The sequence below is a fragment of the Tachyglossus aculeatus genome, chromosome 1 (assembly GCF_015852505.1).
Source record: "Tachyglossus aculeatus isolate mTacAcu1 chromosome 1, mTacAcu1.pri, whole genome shotgun sequence".
Classification (NCBI taxonomy): domain Eukaryota; kingdom Metazoa; phylum Chordata; class Mammalia; order Monotremata; family Tachyglossidae; genus Tachyglossus; species Tachyglossus aculeatus.
Window position 1 is genome coordinate 149,134,881 of NC_052066.1, and position 21,014 is coordinate 149,155,894.

General features: G+C 47.0%; 1 protein-coding gene across 1 annotated transcript in view; it reads right to left on the minus strand.

Annotated features, from left to right (window-relative positions):
* EVL (Enah/Vasp-like) overlaps positions 1-21,014 on the minus strand; it is a 168,912-nt gene that overhangs the window by 25,561 nt on the left and 122,337 nt on the right. The window lies entirely within an intron of this gene.

Here is a 21,014-nt window from a genome sequence, read left to right on the forward strand (position 1 = left end):
CATGATTTATGGAACCCGTGGAGGGCCTGAATCACAAAATGACTGTGCTCCCAAACTTCCCCACTGATAACTGGAGGGGAGAAATCAGCCAAAGTCAATGAATCAGGCTGAATCAGAATGATCAGTCAGAGAGTCTCCTCTGGGGGAAGCAGGCACAAGTGGCAGATCAAAGGACAGAGAAAGGCCATTTGGGAGTGAGGGAGAATGTGGCGATGGACAGGTGACCTGGCTGTTGAGAGAGAGGGTCAGGAGGTGGATGGCACTAACTGCTCATCATTGCAGGGACGTTTGGGTGGGCTGGGAGTGCTGGGGAGACTAGGTTCCCAGGCACGTGGGCCAATGGCTCAGACAGCCACACAGGCAAGAAGCACAAGATGGCAGCAGGCTGAAGTTTAGCTCCTCCACGAGAGACCAGAGGTGCTGTCACCCGAGAACATGATGCTGGAAAGGGAAAGGCCACATGGAGAAGTAGCATTAGCTATGTTAAACCTCCCAGCTGTCAGCTTCTTGGCTCCCCTTCGTCTGGCTTCCTCTTAACTAGCTGCTCTCCCCTCCACACTCCTCCCAAGCCCATCTCCTAACTGTTCCTCCACGGCCACCAAACCGTGTCCCTCCCCACCTCTGAGGCCCTTCTACAATGCCACCTCCTCCAAGAGGCATTCTTTAATTAATCCCCACCCTGTGCTCCATACTTTCTGTCATGTCACCTCTTTAGCCTGCTCAGTATTCTGATGTGCTCACCTAATTAAAGCTGTCCTAAGATTATATTTCCTCCAGGAAGCCTTCCCTGATTAACCCCTCATGCTCCCCATCCTATTTTCCCTCCCTAACACATCATCCAGGCATTTGAGTTGGTATCCACTAAACACTTAATGACTCACCCCAACCCTCATCCCCACAGCACTGGATTACAATAGAGTATGGAGTAAGCCCCTCAGAGGGCTTACCATCTAGCAGGGGTGAGACAGACACTACAGTAAATTATAGGTAGGAGAAGCAAGCAACAATAATGATACCTGCATAAGTTCTTAGAACAGTGTTCTGCACTCAGTAAGCACTCAATCAATACCACCGATTGACTTACATTTTTACATTATAGTGATTTACTTATAGATTTGCACTTACCATTTAAATCTACTCTTACACTTTTTTTTACTTCTTTTCCAAAGTCTACTGTTTGCCCTCCCTATTGGATTGTAGCTTCTTCGCAGGGGAGATTGTCTTACCCTTTGGTATACAGTACAATGAAACAGAGTTGGTAGACACGATCCTGGCCCATAAGGAGCTTACAATCTAATATAGTTAAGGTGACCACTGAGGGTTCAGACAAATGTCAGGTAAGTATGTGATGTCACATGCATAACACGGAGTAGAATGTAACGCGATGACGTCTTAATCTCCATTTTGTGGCACTACACTGATTCTGCATGATCTGAGGACATTTTTCTGGGAGAAGCCTGATTCCCCAGCTTGCTCAAGAGCCTTTGTGTTTCCCTCCCAGGCACAAATTAACTCTGGCGCCATGTCCGAGCCATGGAACTGGGCAGCAGGATCTGTGGTGGACAGAAGCTTTACATTGAGAAATTTAAAAAGGCTTAAAAGTGTCTGGTTCCATTTCAGTACCAGACAGGAGATGGACAAGCTGGAAACTGGACAAATGGCCTCCCTAAGGTCGATGCTGTCTGTGCATAAGAAGTGCTCAGTCAATACTGTTGACGGTAATGTCGATGAGACCCTAAATAAATGTGATGCAAAATCCAATCTATTCCCCAAGCATAACACCTGCTAATCAGAACAGCGGGGAAAGGGGGAGATGTGGGGGGTGGTAGAGTGAAAGAGAAAGGAAGGGAAGAGAGATGGAGAGAGTGTGAGAGGTGCAAAAGAGAGAGAGAGCAATTTTCCAGAGACTTGTGGGAAGGGCAGACTGATCTTAATATTTGGTCCTTCCCATATCCCCCACTTTCGATAAAATCAGGTGCCCCTGCCTTCTCTTGCTATTGAAATAGTCAGTGGACCACTTGGTTTCTGTAGGCCAATCAATTTGTGGGGACGCAGCATAGTCTGTTGGCTACAGTACGGGCCTCGGAGTCAGAGGACGTAGGTTCTAATCTCAGCTCTGCCACGTGTCTGCTGTGTGATCTTGGGCAAGTCACTTCACTTACCTGTGCCTCAGTTACCTCATCTGTAAAATGGGGATTGAGACCGTGAGCCCCATATGGGACAGGGACCGTGTCCAACCTATTACTTTGTATTTATCCCAGTGCTTAGAAGAGTCCTTGGCATATAGTAAATGCTTAACAAATACCACAATTATTATTATTATTTTTACTTTCACATAACAATACCGTATTATCTGGCCAACGTGGTTTCAGAACACACCTGCTTTCTGCTGGAGGATCTCCCAGTTTGCTCCAGCCTTAGGGAATGAGTTTCCCCATGATTGTTTGGAGCAGCATGGCCTAATGGAAAGAGCAGGTGCCTGAGAGTCAGAGGACCTGGATTCCAATCCCACCTCTACCACTGACCTGCTGTATGACCTTGGGCAAGTCGCTTCTTGTCTCTGTGCCTCCATTACCTCATTTACAAAATGGGGATTCAATACCTGTTCTTCCTCCTACTTACACTGTGAGCTCCATGTAAGACCTGACATCTCATTACCTACCCTAGCATTTACTACAGTAAACACTTAACAAATACCCCAATTACTATTATTATTGTGATCTGGTGGCCCCATCTCAGATCCTAACCAATGGAGATATCCTCACTTCCAGCCCACTCACCCACACCCCCAGACTGTGCATTTGGCTTTGGTTTCAGGTCCTTGAGCTGGTCAGATTCACCCAGGCAGGTCTGCAGGCTAAGCAGCCAGCCCAGGGAATAGCAAACTAACTCAACGAGCAAGCAAGCATCAGACCAAGTATCTCCTACAGTGTGCCGCTTAATGCTGGTGGTTAATTGCTACTTGGCTAAAATTTCCTCAGTGAGTTCCCAGTGGGCAGAGACCACGTCAGAGTCAGCATCGTGGGACCTTTCCCTGCCAAGTACATTGTCAGCACTTAACAAATATTGGAAAAAATAACCCATGTGTGCTTGTTGGTACAGAGAAGCAGTGTGGCTCAATGGAAAGAGCACGGGCTTAGGAGTCAGAGGTCATGGGTTCAAATCCTGGCTCCGCCAATTGTCAGCTATGTGACTTTGGGCAAGTCACTTAACTTCTCTGTGCCTCAGTTCCCTCATCTGTAAAATGGGGATGAAGACGGTGAGCCCCATGTGGGGCAATCTGATCACCTTGTATCCTCCCGAGCACTTAGAACAGTGCTTTGCACATAGTAAGCACTTAACAAATGCCATTATTATTATTATTATTATTACAGAAACTCCCCGTGGCATGTTAAATCACAGCCTACTGGTTCTCTGCATCTAGATCCACAGGTGACATACTCAGGCAATTCAGGCCCATGGCCCGCGGGGGTCCCGCCCAACACACTTGGGGATGGAGAGGTCCGGCATAAGTCAGGCTGGGTGTGGGCACAGGGGGCATCGCTCGGGAGTGCTGGGGAGTCCAGCTGGGGGCTTCTTTAGGGGCTGCAGCTGGCTGAATGGCGTGCCCCAGCCTCTGACCTGCTACCTTTATCTCCAGATCCTGTATCCTTGGGGATTTCAGTTGGGATGAACTGAATAGTTGGCTAAACTGTTATAGCAAACTGACCCTGTTGGTCCTTTGGGGCTCTTCCTTCCCCCTCCCCACAACCTAGGGGAAGCAAATACACCCAGCTGCTGAAACATCCCCACATCTTTGAGGCTCCTTCCCCAGAAGAGGACACCAAGATCCACAGTGCTTATTAGTTGTTTAGTTGATAATTCATACAACTATTACAAACAATAGTAGCAACATTTGTAATGCACTTATTATGTGTCAGGCATTGTATTATGTATTGGGGTAGATCAGTTCAGATACGAGCACTGTCCTACCTGGGGTTCGCAGTCTAAGAGGAAGAGGGAACAGGGATTGAATCCCCATTGTACAGAAGATGAAACTGAGGATCAGGAAGGTTAAGTGACTTGCCCAAGGTCATGCAGCAGACAAGTGGAGGAGTTGGCATTAGAACCCAGATCCTTTGACTACCGGGCCCGGACTCTTTCCATAGAAGCAGCATGGCTCAGTGGAAGGAGCACGGGCTTCAGAGTCAGAGGTCATGGGTTCAAATCCCGGCTCCGCCACTTGTCAGCTGTGTGACTCTGGGGAAGTCACTTAACTTCTCTGTGCCTCAGTTACCTCATCTGTAAAATGGGGATTAGGACTGTGAGTCCCCTGTGGGACAACCTGATCACCTGTTAACCTCCCCAGTGCTTAGAACAGTGCTTTGCATAAAGTAAGCACTTAATAAATGCCACCAACGTTATTATTATTATTATTATTATTATTATTATTATTATTATTATGGCAGGCTCCATCCCAGTAGGCCATGTTGTAGTATCTGACAGGACTCACAGTTTTCCTTTCCCTTCTGGCCTGGAGCAGGTGGGATCCAGTGTCCTGCAGGTAACATGTCCCTGTGCTCACTCTTCACCCCATCTACCCTAGCTCTAAGAACGGTGCTTGGCCCACACTAACTGGTTAAATGCCACATTGGTGGCATTCACTAAAACCCTCAATGGCAGCGAGACAGACTCTCACGTGAGTGGAGCTCAAAAATCTCCAGTGGCTACCAATCAATCTGCGCATCAGGCAGAAACTCCTCACCCTGGGCTTCAAGGCTGTCCATCACCTCACCCTCTCCTCCCTCCTCTCCTTCTACAGCCCAGCCCGTACCCTCCGCTCCTCCAGCGCTAATCTCCTCACCGTACCTCGTTCTCGCCTGTCCCGCCATCCACCCCCGGCCCACGTCATCCCCCGGGCCTGGAATGCCCTCCCTCTGCCATCCACCAAGCTAGCTCTCTTCCTCCCTTCAAGGCCCTGCTGAGAGCTCACCTCCTCCAGGAGACCTTCCCAGACTGAGCCCCTTCCTTCCTCTCCCCCTCGTCTCCCTCTCCATCACCCCCATCTTGCCTCCTTCCCTTCCCCACAGCACCTGTATATATGTATATATGCTTGTACATATTTATTACTCTATTGATTTATTTATTTTATTTGTACATATCTATTCTATTTATTTTATTTTGTTAGTATGTTTGGTTTTGTTCTCTGTCTCCCCTTTTAGACTGTGAGCCCACTGTTGGGTAGGGACTGTCTTTATATGTTGCCAATTTGTACTTCCCAAGCGCTTAGTACAGTGCTCTGCACATAGTAAGCACTCAATAAATACGATTGATGATGACTAAAGGAATAGGGGGGAATCAAACACAAGTTTGGCAGAACACCCCCCCCCCCCAAAAAAAAAAAAAAGAGTTCCACTGACCCTGATCCTGGGCCTTCCTTGACCTGGGGAGGTGTATCTGTAGAATCTGGACTTTACTTGCATCTCTGGTCTGTCCTCCTACCCATATTGCCTTTTATTCTCTCCCACTACCACCCAGATCCAGGAACTTGATGGGGACTAAATGCTTTCCATGGACTTCTTTCCTTCCCTCCAGCACCAATAACCCAGAAAGTCGTCTGTAATGAAAAACTGGAGTTTTTATTTAAAACATGCTCCATTTCCCTTTCCGGTTCCAGTGATTCTGTGGAGAAGCTCTTTGCTGGAGCTTGGTGGACTAGAGAGGTAGGCATGGCTGTTGGCTTCAGAGTGGGCATTGGCAATGCCTGGCACTTGGGTCAGAGCATGGCACTCCAGATCTCTGGTCGTGGCTTAACTGTGGTATTTGTTAAGTTCTTACTATGTTCCAGGTACTGTACTAAGCCCTGGGGTAGGTACAAGCAAATCAGGTAGGACAGAGTCCCCAACCCACGTGAGGCTCCCAGTCTTAATCCCTATTTTACAGAGGAGGTGATTGAGAGAAGTGAAGTGACTTAGCCAGGGTCACATAGCAGAGGTGTGGTGGAACTGGGATGAGAACCCAAGTCCTCTGACTCCCATTAGATCTGAGTTCTAATCCTAACTTTTGCACTTGTCTCTATCCACTACGCCACACTGCTGGGAGCTACCATGCTCTCTTACTTGCTGTGGGTGCCCCTCACTCGCCATCTCCACGATCCTTTCTGGGAACTGGGGAATTGGGGGTTAGCCTCCTTCCAGACATGAGGCTTCTGAGGGATCCCAGGCAGGGTCCTCTCAGGCTGAGCCCAGACAAGCAACCAGGGCCATTTCCCAAGCCAAGCAAGCCCCAGGCCTCTCCGCTGGCTAGGTGGAGCAGAAACCAATAACTTAGTAACAGTTCAATTATGCCCGAATGAAGCAAGGTGAACCCACCTACCACCTGTTCCTGGAGCTCTGCCCGTCATCAAAACACTGATGAGTGAATCACACCTGCTGCCTCTCCCTCATCCCCTCCTAAATGCAGGTGCAGGGACTATGTCAGACCTAATTATCTTGTAGGTTCCCAAGCACTTAGTATGGTGGGTGACACAGAGTAAGCACTTGACAAATATTATTATTGCATTTGCTAAGTAGTTGGCAGAATCTAAGCACTTAAATATTATTATTACTATTACTAATGTATTTGTTAAGTGGTTACTATGTGTCAAGCACTGTTCTAAGTGCTGGGGTAGATACAGGTTTATGAAGTTGGACATAGTCCCTGTCCTGCACCCCCATGTTACAGAGGAGGAAACTGAGACAAAGAGAATTTGAGTGATTTGCCCAAGATCACACAGCAGGGATTAGAAACCAGGTCCCCTGACTCCTAGAATCATAATCTTTCTGTCAGGCCATGCTGCTTCTCATACTATTATTATTATTACATCTTAAAAAGAAAACATGGCTTCCCTATCAATCAGAAAAGATCCCACCACTGACATGGTGGGATCAACAGGCCATCAGCTTTCTGATCGGTACCAGGTTTCACCTCCATTCACGTGCCTGAATTCTCCTGTCGCCTGGGTCAGAATCTGGGTTGAGGAACTATAAGCTCCTCATGGCCAGCTTTTGCATCTCCTAAGTCTATTGTATTGTTCCCTCCCAGAGTTTAGTACAGTGCTCTCCCCACAGTAAGCGCCCAATAAATACTACTGATTGATTGATCGAAGGAAGGTGTTTCATTTGGTTACCCCCAAATGTCGCTGGATTAATGTTCTAGGGAGAGTTTTGGGCCACATAGCTGCAGCCTCGGGGTGTTTATTTCTGTATTTAATTGAGTGCTATGAGAGCCAACAGCACCAGTGATGGCTGTGTTCAGAATGTCTCTGAAATTGCCTGGTTCCCGGAATAATTCTGGGCCGCAGTGGCAGCGACAGACTAGCTCAGGGGCGGATTATTAATATTATTATTATTACTACTGTTGTTATCATTATGACATTTGTTAAACTCTAGTATGTGTCAACCCCTGTTCTAAGAGCTGGGGCAGATATGAGTTAATCAGGCCAGGCCACAGTTCGTGTCCCACCTGAGGCTCATAATCTTAGTAGGAGGATAAACAGGCATTTAATCCCCATTTTACAGTTGAGGAACTGAGGCAGAAAGAAGTGAAGTAACTTTCCCAAGGTCACATAGCAAGCAATTGGCAGGGCCAGGATTAGAATCCAGGTCCTCTGACACCCAGACCTGTGCTCTTTCCATTAGGCCATGCTGCTTCTCAGCGGCATTTTAGATGGGGCAATAGGGTGGTCTAGGTAACCTGAGCCTGAATGGCCCACCCTACAGCCCCACACAGCCTGGCATGTCACTGTTTCTCGAACAGCTAGCTCCATAGCCCCCCACAGCTCCACTTTGGCTCTCGTTCCCTTTCCTGAAGAGTCGAATCATCAGAAAGTGAGCTTCTCCCTCTCAGGCGGGCTTTCCGACAATTCCAGCAGAGTGGCACCCCTGAAGATACCTACTTGAGTTTTTCTTTCATGAGACTGAAAAAGATCATGTAAAGATCATCCTCAAAGAGCCAAGGATACCCGTCATCCAATCCTGGATGAGCCTGAGGGGTTTTGGAGGGCAAACGACGACGACTGTAATGAGATTTCTTGAAGAAAATCCTGAGGGCAACTGAAAACCGAGGGAGAAGTACATCTAGGCTTTACAATACAGTGACCAGATGAATTGGGAACATTGTTCTCTCCTCAGATCCTCAGTTTAGACCTCCACTGAAGTGTGGGGATGCTGGAATTATAGCCAGCCCCGAGCCCAACCTAATGACGACTCCCCTGCTCCCCTTTGACCTCTCCGATCGCCCCTCTCCCTGCCCCCTTAGACTTACCAATGGGACGCCTCGTGGGGGCTTTCTTCCCTATGAAGTAGTTTTCTTTCCGTCCTGTCCAACTAATCACCCTCCTATCCCACTGAACTTGAAAAGAAGCCTCGGTTTAATTAGAGGAAATGGGTCTTGCGGATGTATTTCGTAGAAGAGCTCCCTGTTTCAATCCTCCGACAAGCCACACATGGATATGCCGTGTCCAGCCCCGGGCCCCTGACGGGCAGCGAAAGCGGAAGCCAAATCAAGGGACAGTAAGTAGATGAAAAAAGTTTCCATCACCTACAAGACATTCTGCAAAGGATGAGGCAGTCACAGTGGCAGAGGCAGAAGCAGTGAAATATCCATTCCCTGGCGATCATAGTCCGTCCGGGCCTCCCGCCAAGCCCTCCTCTGTGCCGGGCTCGCATCCTCTCCACTCCTCGGGCTGGGTTACGCTAACTGTAATTGATACTCCAAGCCGGCAGGGAGAGGAGCCTCTTGATCTAAATATTTAATAGGACTTTCTCCGGGACCTATTGGAGGGCCTCCTGCATCAGATCCCAGGGCTGGTCGGGGCTGCTCAAAAGCCGGGCCCAGCCAGCCGAATCCAACGGAACCCCCGGAGCTCCTACTTTGGAGAGCGTCTCAGGTTTCCAAGGCCATCGAATTTCCCAAAGGTGTTCCCTCTGTTCCCTCCCTCCCCAGCCAGGACCTGCCAGCTTCCTTGCTCCCAGAAATCATGTGAAAGCACTTTGGAATAATAAAAATGCCATACAAAGTTAAGCTATTATTATTAATCAGGGTGAATCAATGGTAAGGTTTTATTTTTCAACATGTGCCTAAGGAGGTTGACAAACTGAAAATATGAAGATATAGAGTCTACACACACACAAAGACTTGTCTCCTCCCTTTCCCCTTCTTTCTCTGTTTCTCTCAGAGACACAGACAAACCCAAATTTAAGTCAGGGTGTGTATTCCGATTACAATTTGGCATTCAAACATAATATTTCACACTGTAGGGTCCTATTTCAAGGAACTGAATTGTATTCCATCTGGATCAGCAGGGATTCCATCTTAATACCTCACAACAGGAAACAATGAAAGCCATCCATCATCCTGATGATTATTTCTCCTGGGAAGTGCGCCGAGAGGGCACGTAACCAGGGCTCATAACTTGGTTCCCTTTCATTCATTCAGTCATTCATTCAATCATATTTATTGAGTGCTTACTTTGTGACTGGCACCTTACTAACCTCTTGGGAGAGTATAATAATACAATAAACTGACACATTCCTTGCCCACAGCGAGCTTCAGTGGCTTGCTGCCTGATCTCAGAGAGGGAGATGTGTCTGGACAATGTCTGGCCTCCTTCCCCTTGGGGCAGGTCCCTCCTGCCCAGGGGGAGCCTATCCAGAAAGGTCTTCCATAGACTCCCACGTTCCACAGTTTCTTGTGGGCAGGGAACATGTTTACCTACTTTATTATACTGTACTCTCCTAAGAGCTTCGTACAGTGCTCTGCACACAGAAAATGCTCAATAAAGTGCTCAAGATGAAGCATGGCTTAGTGGATAGAGAGAGCATAGGTTTGGGAGTCAGAAGGATCTGGGTTCTAATCCCAGCTCCGCCAAATGTCTGCTGTGTGACCTTGGACACGTCACTTCTCTTCTCTGGGGCTCAGTTACCTCATCTGTAAAATGTGGAATAAGAGTGTGAGTCCAAGATGGGACAGGGACTGTGTCCAGCCTGATTAACTTGTATCTACCCCAGCGCTTAGAACAGTGCTTTGCACATAGTAAGCGCTTAATAAGTACCATAATAATAATAATAATGATAGATGATTGTTTGATCAGAGCTCTACCTCACATTTATCTTACACATTTGTCCATCTCATTTCCTTTCCATCCATCAAGGGTTTTTATTGAGTGCTCCCTGTGAGTGATTGGGAGAGTACATTCCCTGCTCAGTAGGAGCTTATGTCCCAGGAGTTGATAAGCTGTGCCTGGGAGAGGGGCACCTCCAGGGGGTGCCCAGCCCCAATCAGTTAATTGGATTTATTGAGTGCTTACTGTGTTCAGAGCAATGTACTAAATGCTTGGGAGAGTACAGTGTAACAATAAACAGACACATTCCCTGCCCACAATGAGCTTACTATCAAGTTGTGGGCAGGGCGAGGTTCAGAGTACTGAGAAGCCAATGCCCAATTTTAGGTTTGGTCCTGAAGGCAGACACAAGTACTCCACTGCAAGATTTCTCAGTTTGGCAGGGGAGAGAGCACAAACAGCAGTGTCCAGAATGATCAGTGCTGCTTGTTGGCGTGACAGTGTATGTGTTGGATATTTCCTTCCCCACATTCTCAGGATTTCAAGGTCAACTTCACACAATCGCTTTCACTGGAGAAGCAGCATGGCTTAGTGGAAAAAGCACAGGCTTGGGAGTCAGAGGTCATGGGTTCTAATCCTGCCTCTGCCACTTGTCAGCTGTGTGACTTTGGACAAGTCACTTAACTTCTCTGTGCCTCAGTTACCTCATCTGTTAAATGGGGATGAAGCCTGTGAGCCCCATGTGGGACAACCTGATTACCTTGTATCTACCCCAGTGTTTAGAACAGTGCTTGGCACATAGTATGCACTTAACAAATACCATCATCATCATTAATATTTGATCCCTCTTGCCTTCTTTCAACCTGGCCGACTGTGGCCAGGAGGACCCAATGAGTGGGAGAATGGATATTGGCAGAAGGCCTTGGACATCAAAACACCATCAGACACCAGGGGCAACTGAAAGGTTACTCCTCATCCCGTCCCTCCCTCCACCGCCCCCCACACCATCACCCGGGTGAAACCCACCCCCTGGAGCAGAGTAGATAGAAGCTGAAACTGCAGCATCCCCATTCAGATATGGCAGAGGTTGTGGATGTTGGATGAGGGCATTTTAATTGCAACTCACCACTTCGGCTGTCTTGGTTTTGTTTATTTATTAACATTGCTTTGTCATTTTATTCTTTCCTTATGGGTTTATCTAAAGTCAATCAATCAATAATATTGTAGTGCCATGCATATATTATATTATATTAGAGAAGCAGCATTGCTCAATGGAAAGAGCATGGGCTTTGGAGTCAGAGGTTGTGGGTTCGAGTCCCGGCTCCACCAATTGTCAGCTGTGTGACTTTGGGCAAGTCACTTCACTTCTCTGGGCCTCAGTTCTCTCATCTGTAAAATGGGGATGAAGACTGTGAGCCCCCCGTGGGACAACCTGATCACCTTGTAACGTCCCCAGCACTTACAACAGTGCTTTGCACATAGTAAGCGCTTAACAAATGCCATCATTATTATTATTAATGTGTCTCTGTGCGTGTATGTGTGTGTCTATGTATATGTATGTGTGTGTTTGTGTGGGAGTAGTTATCTCCAGGACACTTTAGCCAGAGGGAAAACATTTCACTTCACAGAGAGAAACCAAGCATAGTAGAGCTGCCCCAGAGTAATGAATTTTGTTTACCAATTAGTGGGGGGAGGAGGAAGTGAAGTTGCGGCCTTTTCTTCCTATTCTGAATTTCTATCTGAATTGGGAAGAGCTTGCTTTTTCACCTTTAATGGGAAAAACGCTACGTCTGCATGATCTGGGGGTGGGGAGGTGGTGAAAGTGCTCAAGGTAACTAGGAAGAGGTGACGCAAAACCTAGTCAGTGTTGGAGGGATGGAGAGGGAGTGAGGAGAGATGCAGGAGGAGGGGGAGGAAGGGGGGAGTGGGGCAGGGGCAGCAGTCCCTCTGCTTCCTTTGTCATTGGCTCTTCGGTCCCTTTGGCCCGGACTACCTGGCAATGAGACAGCCCAGGGGTGGAGTGAGAGGTTGCCCAGGCCCAGCTCTACCCCTCCTGACTGGGGTTGGAGAGGTGGCGACGTTGGCCCCGGACCACCTGGCCCCTTCTGGGCTATGTCTATTCTAGGATCTGGTCTTGCAAGGGCAGCTGGGGCTTCTTCCCAGCATGTCTTCCCTTCAGCTGCTCCCCTCCCCTTCCCCCGACCAAGCATGGAAGACCAGGGCCAATGATCTCCCTCCCCAACATGATCTTTGACTGGGAGGGCACCATCTTGGCCGACCTGACTTGGGCCCCGAGCACAGAGTGAAGACATGCTGTAGCAGGGGTTGTGATAAACCTTTCCCTCCTCCAATTTTGGGCTGTTCCATCTGAACTGGGGCATCTGGTCACCTTACCCTAGGTATGACTTTGGGGGCAGCAAAATCAGGGAATTGCCTCGGATATAAAACGATGGTTGGAATGAAGTCCCATAGTCCTGTTCTAAAAATAATTTTTGAGCCATGAAATATGGACCCAACCCTTCTTACCCTCTATCAATAATCCCGGCTGTACCCTGGTCTGCTGTATGACCTCAGGCGAGTCGATTAATTTTTCTGTGCCTCAGTTTCCTCATCTGTAAAATGGGGACTCAATACCTGTCCTCCCTCCTACTTAGACTGTGAGCCCCACGTTGGTGGTAAAGGGGACTATGTCTGACCTGATGATCTTATGTCTACTCCGGTGCTTGGCACATAGAGAACGCTTAATAAATACCACGATAATGATGATGATTATCATTGCGGGGTCTCCCCGAAACAACAGAAGAAGCTGAAGTCCCACCCAGTTTCTCCCTCAACTGCATCCCAGGCCACTTGCCTCTTGGAACTGCAGTAGGGCCAGGACCTCCCTCCTGGAGGTGGAGAGCATGGGAAAGTCACGGGGCTGCCGGCCCTTTAAATTCTAAGGGAAGGAAATGATGCCATTTTGTCTAGAGCTAGAAAGTCGATTGCCAAAGTTAGCAAGACCTCATTCAGATGACCAGACTGGTCAGAGCAGATCACGGTGTCACCCACGATGATGGCCATTGCCACAAATCATCAGGGACCAGCAGTCTGGAGGGGCTGGAACCCTGTCATGAAAGTGTCCTGTGATGCCTCAATATGGTAAGTTTGTGGGCACAGAATGGGTCTACCAATTCTGTTATACTGTTCTCTCCCAAGTGCTTAGTATAATGCTCTGAATACAGTAAGCGCTCAATAAATGCCATTGATTGATTGTCCCCCATGAGTTCTGGAGATTCATCGTGACCTATTTGGGCAAACCAGTTCTCCAATTTGCTGAAGAGTGAAGGTTGTGAAAATTATCATTAGGATGGCTTTAGAGTGTGGTCTTTTTCAATCCACAGCATCTAAAATGGACAGAAAATATATTATGAGATGGCTATCCTTTGAGGGAAATGCCCTGAATTGCCTGAAAAAGTAGAAAAGACTGATTTGATGAAAGACTTCAGTGTCCCAGATCAGCTATCCTGCTGACAGAGAAGGAGTGTCCAAGCAATTAACTGATTCGGAAGATGGATCTGGGAAAAATTTGAGAGAGAGAGGAGAGCCATCAAAGATATGCAAAGATATCATATGATATCAAAGATATCAGAGAAGCAGCGTGGCTCGGTGGAAAGAGCACGGGCTTTGGAGTCAGAGGTCATGGGTTCGAATCCCAGCTCCACCACATGTCTGCTGTGTGACCTTGGGCAAGTCACTTAACTTCTCTGAGCCTCAGTTCCCTCATCTGTAAAATGGGGATGAAGACTGTGAGCCTCATGTGGGACAACCTGATTACCTTGTATCCCCCCCAGCGCTTAGAACAGAGCTTTGCACTTAGTAAGCACTTAATAAATGCCATTATTATTATTATTATTACATGAAAAGGGCCCATTTTGGCCAAGCTAGGAAGATTAGTGCATATTAGTGACTCCCATCTGAACTTTGGTTTTGCAAGGAGAGCAGTGGGTGCATAGTGGTATCGGAGATAATAATTGTGCTATTACATGCTTACTATGTGCTAAGCATCGTACTAAATGCTGAGGTAATGTAAGATAATCAGGTCCCACATGGGGCTCACAATCTAAGTAGGAGGGAGAACAGGTATTGATTCCCTTTTTGCAGATGAGGGAACTGAGGCACAGAGAAGTGCCCAAGGTCACACAGCAGGTAAGCGATGGAGTTGAGATTAGAACCCAGGTTCTCTGACTCCCAGGACTGTGCTCTTTCCACTGGACCACACTGCTTCTCCATGTAGGAAAGCCTACATTCAGGGCCACGGGTTAACAAGCTCCTTTCAGTGAGTTATCCCATCCCACCCCATCCCAACCCATCCCTTTCAGGTGTGGGTCTTCTGTTCACTTTTATCAAGAGTTAAGCCCATGGAGTCGGCCAGCCCCAGCACCCTGGAAAACATTCATTCATTCATTCAATCGTATTTATTGAGCGCTTACTGTGTGCAGAGCACTGTACTAAGCACTTGGGAAGTACAAGTCAGCAACATATAGAGACGGTCCCTACCCAACAACGGGCTCACAGTCTAGAAGGGAGAGACAGACAACAAAACAAAACATGTAGACAGGTGTCAAAGTCGTCAGATAGACAAATAGAATTAAAGCTATGTGCACGTCATTAACAAAATAAATAGAATAGTAAATATGTACAAGTAACATAAATAGAGTAATAAATCTGTACAACTATATGTACAAGTGCTGTGGGCCGGGGAACTAGGGTGGCGGGGATGGGGAGGAGGAAAGGAAAAAGGTGGCTTAGTCTGGGAATCAATCAATCAATCGTATTTATTGAGCACTTACTGTGTGCAGAGCACTGTACTAAGCACTTGGGAAGTACAAGTTGGCAACATATAGAGACAGTCCCTACCCAACAGTGGGCTCACAGTCTAAAAGGGGGAGACAGAGAACAAAACCAAACATACTAACAAAATAAAATAAATAGAATAGATATGTACAAGTAAAATAAATAGAGTAATAAATATGTACAAACATATATACATATATACAGGTGCTGTGGGAAAGGGAAGGAGGTAAGATGGGGGGATGGAAAACATCAGCTGGGGGCTGGTATTGAAGCCCTTCATCCTAGTGCCACTTCATCGGGTGCCTATCAGGGAGCCCGGAACAGAATTTTGGCAACTAGAATACGGAAACATTGTGTTGTATCTTCCCATATCTTCCCACCAGCCCCCACTCCCCCGGACCTGCAAAGAGGGGAGAGGAGGGGGCCAGACGTGGTTCTAATCCCAGACTCGCCACTTGTCAGCTGTGTGACTTTGGGCAAGTCACTTTATTTCTCTGTGCCTCAGTTCCCTCATCTGTAAAATGGGGATTAAGACTGTGAGCCCCATGTGGAACAATCTGATTACCTTGTATCTACCTCAGTGCTTAGAACAGTGCTTGGCACATAGTAAGAGCTTAATAAATACCATTATTATTATTATTTTAATAATAATGATGATGATGATGATAATAACAACAGTAGTAACAATAATGATAATAACAATAACAGTGTTAAGTGCATACTATGTGCCAAGCACTGGAGTAGATACAAGATAACCAGTTGGGACACAGTCCCTTTCTCACAAAGGATTTAAAGCCTAAGGGGGAGACAGCAGGTAATTAGCTCCCATTTTACAGATCCAGCAAGCGAGGGACAGAAGAGTTACCAGACTTGCCCAAGTTCCCGCAGCAGACAAGTGACAGAGCCAGAACCAGAATTTGGGTCTTTGGTCTCTCAGTCCTAGGCCTTTTCATTAGGCCAAACTACTTTTTTTTTTCATTTTAATGACATTTGCTAAGCACTTACTATTTGCCAGGCACTGTACTAAGCACAGGGTAAATACAAGCTAATCAGGTTGTAATCTCATTACAATTCACGCTAATCGCAGTCCATGTGAAACTCACAGTTTTAACTGAGGCACAGAGAAGTGAAGCGACTTGCCCAAAGTCACATAGCTGACAAGTGGAGGAGCCAGGATTAGAACCCATGACCTCTGATTCCCAAATCCATGCTCTTTCCACTGAGCCAATCACAACCCAGCTTACACATTTTGCCCCTCTAACGCCAACCCCCTTACTTATAATAATAATAATAATAATAATAATGGCATTTATTAAGCGCTTACTATGTGCAAAGCACTGTTCTAAGTGCTGGGGAGAATACAAGGTGAGTAGGTTGTCCCACGGGGGGCTCACAGTCTTCATCCCCATTTTCCAGATGAGGTAACTGAGGCACAGAGAAGTTAAGTGACTTGCCCAAAGTCACACAGCTGACAAGAAGCGAAGCCGGGATTTGAACCCACGACCTCTGACTCCAAAGCCCGGGCTCTTTCCACTGAGCCACGCTGCTTCTCTACTTATCTCACCTCATCTCACCTCTCTCACTGCCATCCCTTTGCTCACATCCTCCCTCTTGCCTGAAACTCCCTCCTCTTCCATATCTAACAGACCACTACTCTCCCATCTTCAAAACCCTACTAATATCATACCTCATCATCACCAACAGTATTTATCGAGTGCTTACTGTGCGTAGAGCACTGAACTAAGTACTTGGAAAAGTACAAGTTGGTATACATGGTTCCTAGCCACAAGGAGCTTACGGTCTAGAGGATCTGGGGCAGCTCCCCAAGAAAGACACTGAACCCCACTCTTGTCCCATTTCCTTAGTTTCCACCCATCCCTGCGAGAATCTCCAGGACCATGGAAATCCCCTCCAGCATCCCAGAAACAGGAAGACTGCTTTCTAGCCTGCAGCCTTTTCAAAGAGCCATGAAAATGGTCTGCTGTTTGGCAGATAACCTCCAGTGAAACTGGTTGGCTAATGCCATAAGTAAAATGGAGGTCCAGGTGAGATCAGCAGTGGTCAGGAAGGAAGGTGAATGAGAGAGAAGAGGGCGTCCCTCGGGAATGGAAAGGATCCGAGGAAGCAACATGGCCTAGTGGGAACAGAACTGGACTGGGAGTCAGAAAATCCTCGGTCTAATCCTGGCTCTACTGTTTGTCATCTGCGTGACCTTGGGCAAGTCACTTTACCTCTCTAGGCCTCAGTTTCCTCACCTATAAAATGAGGATAAAAATTCCCATCTCCTCTCCCTCTTCGAATGTAAGCCCCATGTGGGATAGGGACTTTGTTTGATCTGCTTAGATTATATCTACACCAGCAATTGGAAATTATTGGTACCACAATTATTATTATTATTATTGTTAGTCAATCATATTTATCGAGTACATAATGTGTGCAGAGCACTGTACTAAGCACTTGGGAGAGTACAACGTGACAATAACTCACATTCCCTTCTCACAATGAGCTTACAGTCTAGAGAGGGACACAGACAATAATATAAATTAATTAATTAATTACAGATATGTACATAAGTGCTGTGGGGCTGGGAGGGGGGATGAATAAAAGGAGCAAGTCAGTGATGCAGAAGGGAGGTGAAGAGAAGGAAAAAAGGGCTTAGTCAGGGAAGACTTTCTGGAGATGTGCTTTCAATAAGGTTTTGAAGGGGGAGAGTAATTGTCAGATATGAAGAGGGAGGGCATTGCAGACTAGAGGCAGGATATGGGTGAGAGGTTGGTGGTTCGATAGAGGAGATCAAGGTACAGTGAGTAGCATTAGAGGAGCAAAGTGTGCGGGCTGGGTTGTAGTAGGAGAGTAGTGAGATGAGGTAGGAGGGGGCAAAGAGATTGAGTGCTTTAAAGCCAATGGTGAGGAGTTTCTTTTTGATGCGGAGGTGGATGTGCAACCACTGGAGGTTCGTCAGGAGTGGGGGGACATGGACTGAATGTTTCTGTAGAAATATGATCTGGGCAGTAGAGTGAACTATGGATTGGAGTGGGGAGAGACAGAAGGCTGGGAGGTCAGCAAGGAGACTGATACAGAAATCAAGATGTGATAGGATAAATGATTGGATTAACGTGGTAGCAGTTTGGGTGGAGAGGAAAGGGCAGATTTTAGCAATGTTATGAAGGCTGACGTGACAGGATTTAGTGATGGATTGAATATGAGGGTTCAATAAGAATGAATTATTATTTTTATTGAAGGTAACTATGGTCTCCTTAATCCTTTCCAAAAGGGTGATCCTGAGACTCGACAAAATCTCTTACTGAAGAAGGGCAGGGCAGAGGGACACCTGAAGGAGCAGAAGCAGTATGGCTTAGTGGAAAGAGCACGGGCTTGGGAGTCAGTGGATGTGGGTTCTAATCCTGGCTCTGCCACTTGTTTGCTGTGTGACCTTGGGCAAGGCACTTAACTTCTCTAAGCCTCAGTTACCTCATCTGTAAAATGGGGATTAAGATTGTGAGCCCCATGTGGCACAACCTGATTATCTTGCATTTACCCCAGTGCTTAAAACAGTGCTTGGCACATAGCACTTAACAAATACCATAATTATTATTATTATTACTCTTAGTACCTAAAAGAATCAGCTCAGCTTACAACACATTTTACAGCCTGTTTCTTTGGCAAATGTGTAAACCAGAATAATTCCTTGAATTTATACAGTGTTTTTTATTTTCGCTAAGTACTTTTAGAACAATGATCTAATTTCTAGTCTCACAATAATCCTGGGAGGGGCGGGGGAAGATGGCAGGAATTGTAAATCTCATTTTACAGAGGAGGGAACTGAGGTACAAAGAGCAGACTGGAGCAGAACTGGGTCTCCTGACTCCCAGATTCCTGCTCTTTCCACCCACCATTCTGTGGCCTTACCAGTCAATCAATTGTATTTACTGGGTGCTTACTGTGTGCAGGGTACTGTACTAAGTGCATGGGAGAGTACAATAAAACAGACACGGGACGAAAAGCAAGGCCTAGTGGAAAGAGCATGGGCCTGGGAGTTAGAGGATGAGGCTCTGCCAAATGTCTGTTATGTGACTTTGGGTAAGTCACTTCACTTCTCTGTGCCTCAGTTACCTCATTGGTAAAATGGGAAATAAGACTATGAGCCCCAAGTGGGACAGGGACTGTTCCAACCCGATAACCTTGTATCTACCCCAAAGCTTAGAACGGTGGCACATAATATGCACTTAATGAAAACCACAATTATTGTCATATTATTATCATTACTATTATTAACAATATAACAGACATTCCCTGCCCACAACAAGCTCAACAGACACCATGATTCTGGTTTCCCTGTGCCGTTTCTGATCTCCAGCACCAATAGCAGATCTGGGTTCAGACTCCAAACCTGCTAAAGCAGGAGTTGGAGCGTCTAGCCAGAAAAAGCCCAAGGATGGGGTCAAGAAGCTAATAATGATAAGGATGCTGATGATGATCATAATAATAATAATAATAATAATCTTAAGCACTTACCCTGTCCCAAGCAATCAATCAGTCAGATTTATTGAGCGCTTGGGAGAGTACAATATAACAGAGTTGGTAGACATGTTCTCTGCCCACAACTATATTAAAGTCTAGAGGTCTGGACTAAGTCCTGAGGTAAATACAAGATTATCAGGTTCGACCTAATTTCCCATCCCAAATGGGGCTCACAGTTTGTAGTAAAAGGGTTAACGGGTATTTAATCCCCATTTTACATATTCATTCATTCACTCATTCAATCGTATTTATTGAGCGCTTACTGTGTGCAGAGTACTGTACTAAGCGCTTGGGAAGTACAAGAAGGCAACATACAGAGACGGTCCCTACCCAACAATGGGCTCACAGTCTAGAAGGGGGAGACAGACAACAAGACAAAACATGTAGACAGGTGTCAAAGTCATCAGAACAAATAGAATTAAAGCTATATGCACATCATTAACAAAATTAATAGAATAGTAAATATATACAAGCAAAATAAACAGAGTAATAAATCTGTACAAATATATAAACAAGTGCTGTGGGGAGGGGAAGGTGGTAGGGCGGGAAGATGGGGGGAGAGGAAAAAGGGGGCTCTGTCTGGGAAGGCCTCTTGGAGGAGGTGAACTCTCAGTAGGGCTTTGAAGGGAGGAAGAGAGCTAGCTTGGCAGATGTGCAGAGGGAGGGTATTCCAGGCCAGGGGGAGGACGTGGGCAGGGGGGTCGACGGTGGGACAGGTGAGAATGAGATACAGTGAGGAGGTTAGCGGCAAAGGAGCAGAGGGTGCGGGCTGGGCTGTAGAAGGAGAGAAGGGAGGTGAGGTAGGAGGGGGCAAGGTGATGGAGGGCCTTGAAACTGAGAGTGAGGAGTTTATCCTTGATGTGTAGGTTGACAGGCCACCACTGGAGATTTTTGAGGAGGGGAGTAACATGCCCAGAGTGTTTCTGCACAAAGATGATCTGGGCAGCAGAGTGAAGTATAGACTGAAGCGGGGAGGGACAGAAGGATGGGAGATCAGAGAGGAGGCTGATGCAGTAATCCAGTCGGGATAGGATGAGAGACTGAACCAGCAAGGTAGCAGTTTGGATGGAGAGGACAGAGGCACAGAGATGTTAAGTGACTTGCCCAACATCACATAGCAGGCAGGTGACATAGGCCTGCTACCCAAACCCCAAAATGCTCCCAACCCAGGAAGATGGGGCTTTTCTCTCTTGAGGCTTAGGAGTTACAGTCTCTCCTGGCCACCAACATAAAAGCAAAATGTAAAAGGCCGGTTATAGCCAGAGAGTGTCCCCTCAGCTCTCCCACAAGAGGGAAGTAGCTTGAAACCCAGAAGGAAACTAGAACTGCAGGTGTGATGGATAGAAGGCCAGTTTGTGAGGCTGCTTGGAACAACCGCTGTGCGGAGAAAGTTCCTTCTCGGTTCCCTCCAGAGTTGGGCAAGGCTTTCTGGGAAGCTGGATACCTGGGTGACTTCTCCCACCCCAATCTTTGGATAGCCGCCAGTCATCCCCTGTCCCTTCCTTGGGCAGTTGGCAACCCCACCTTGCCCTCATCCCTGACCACCTCAAGTGTTCACCCTGCCCCCTCAGGCTCC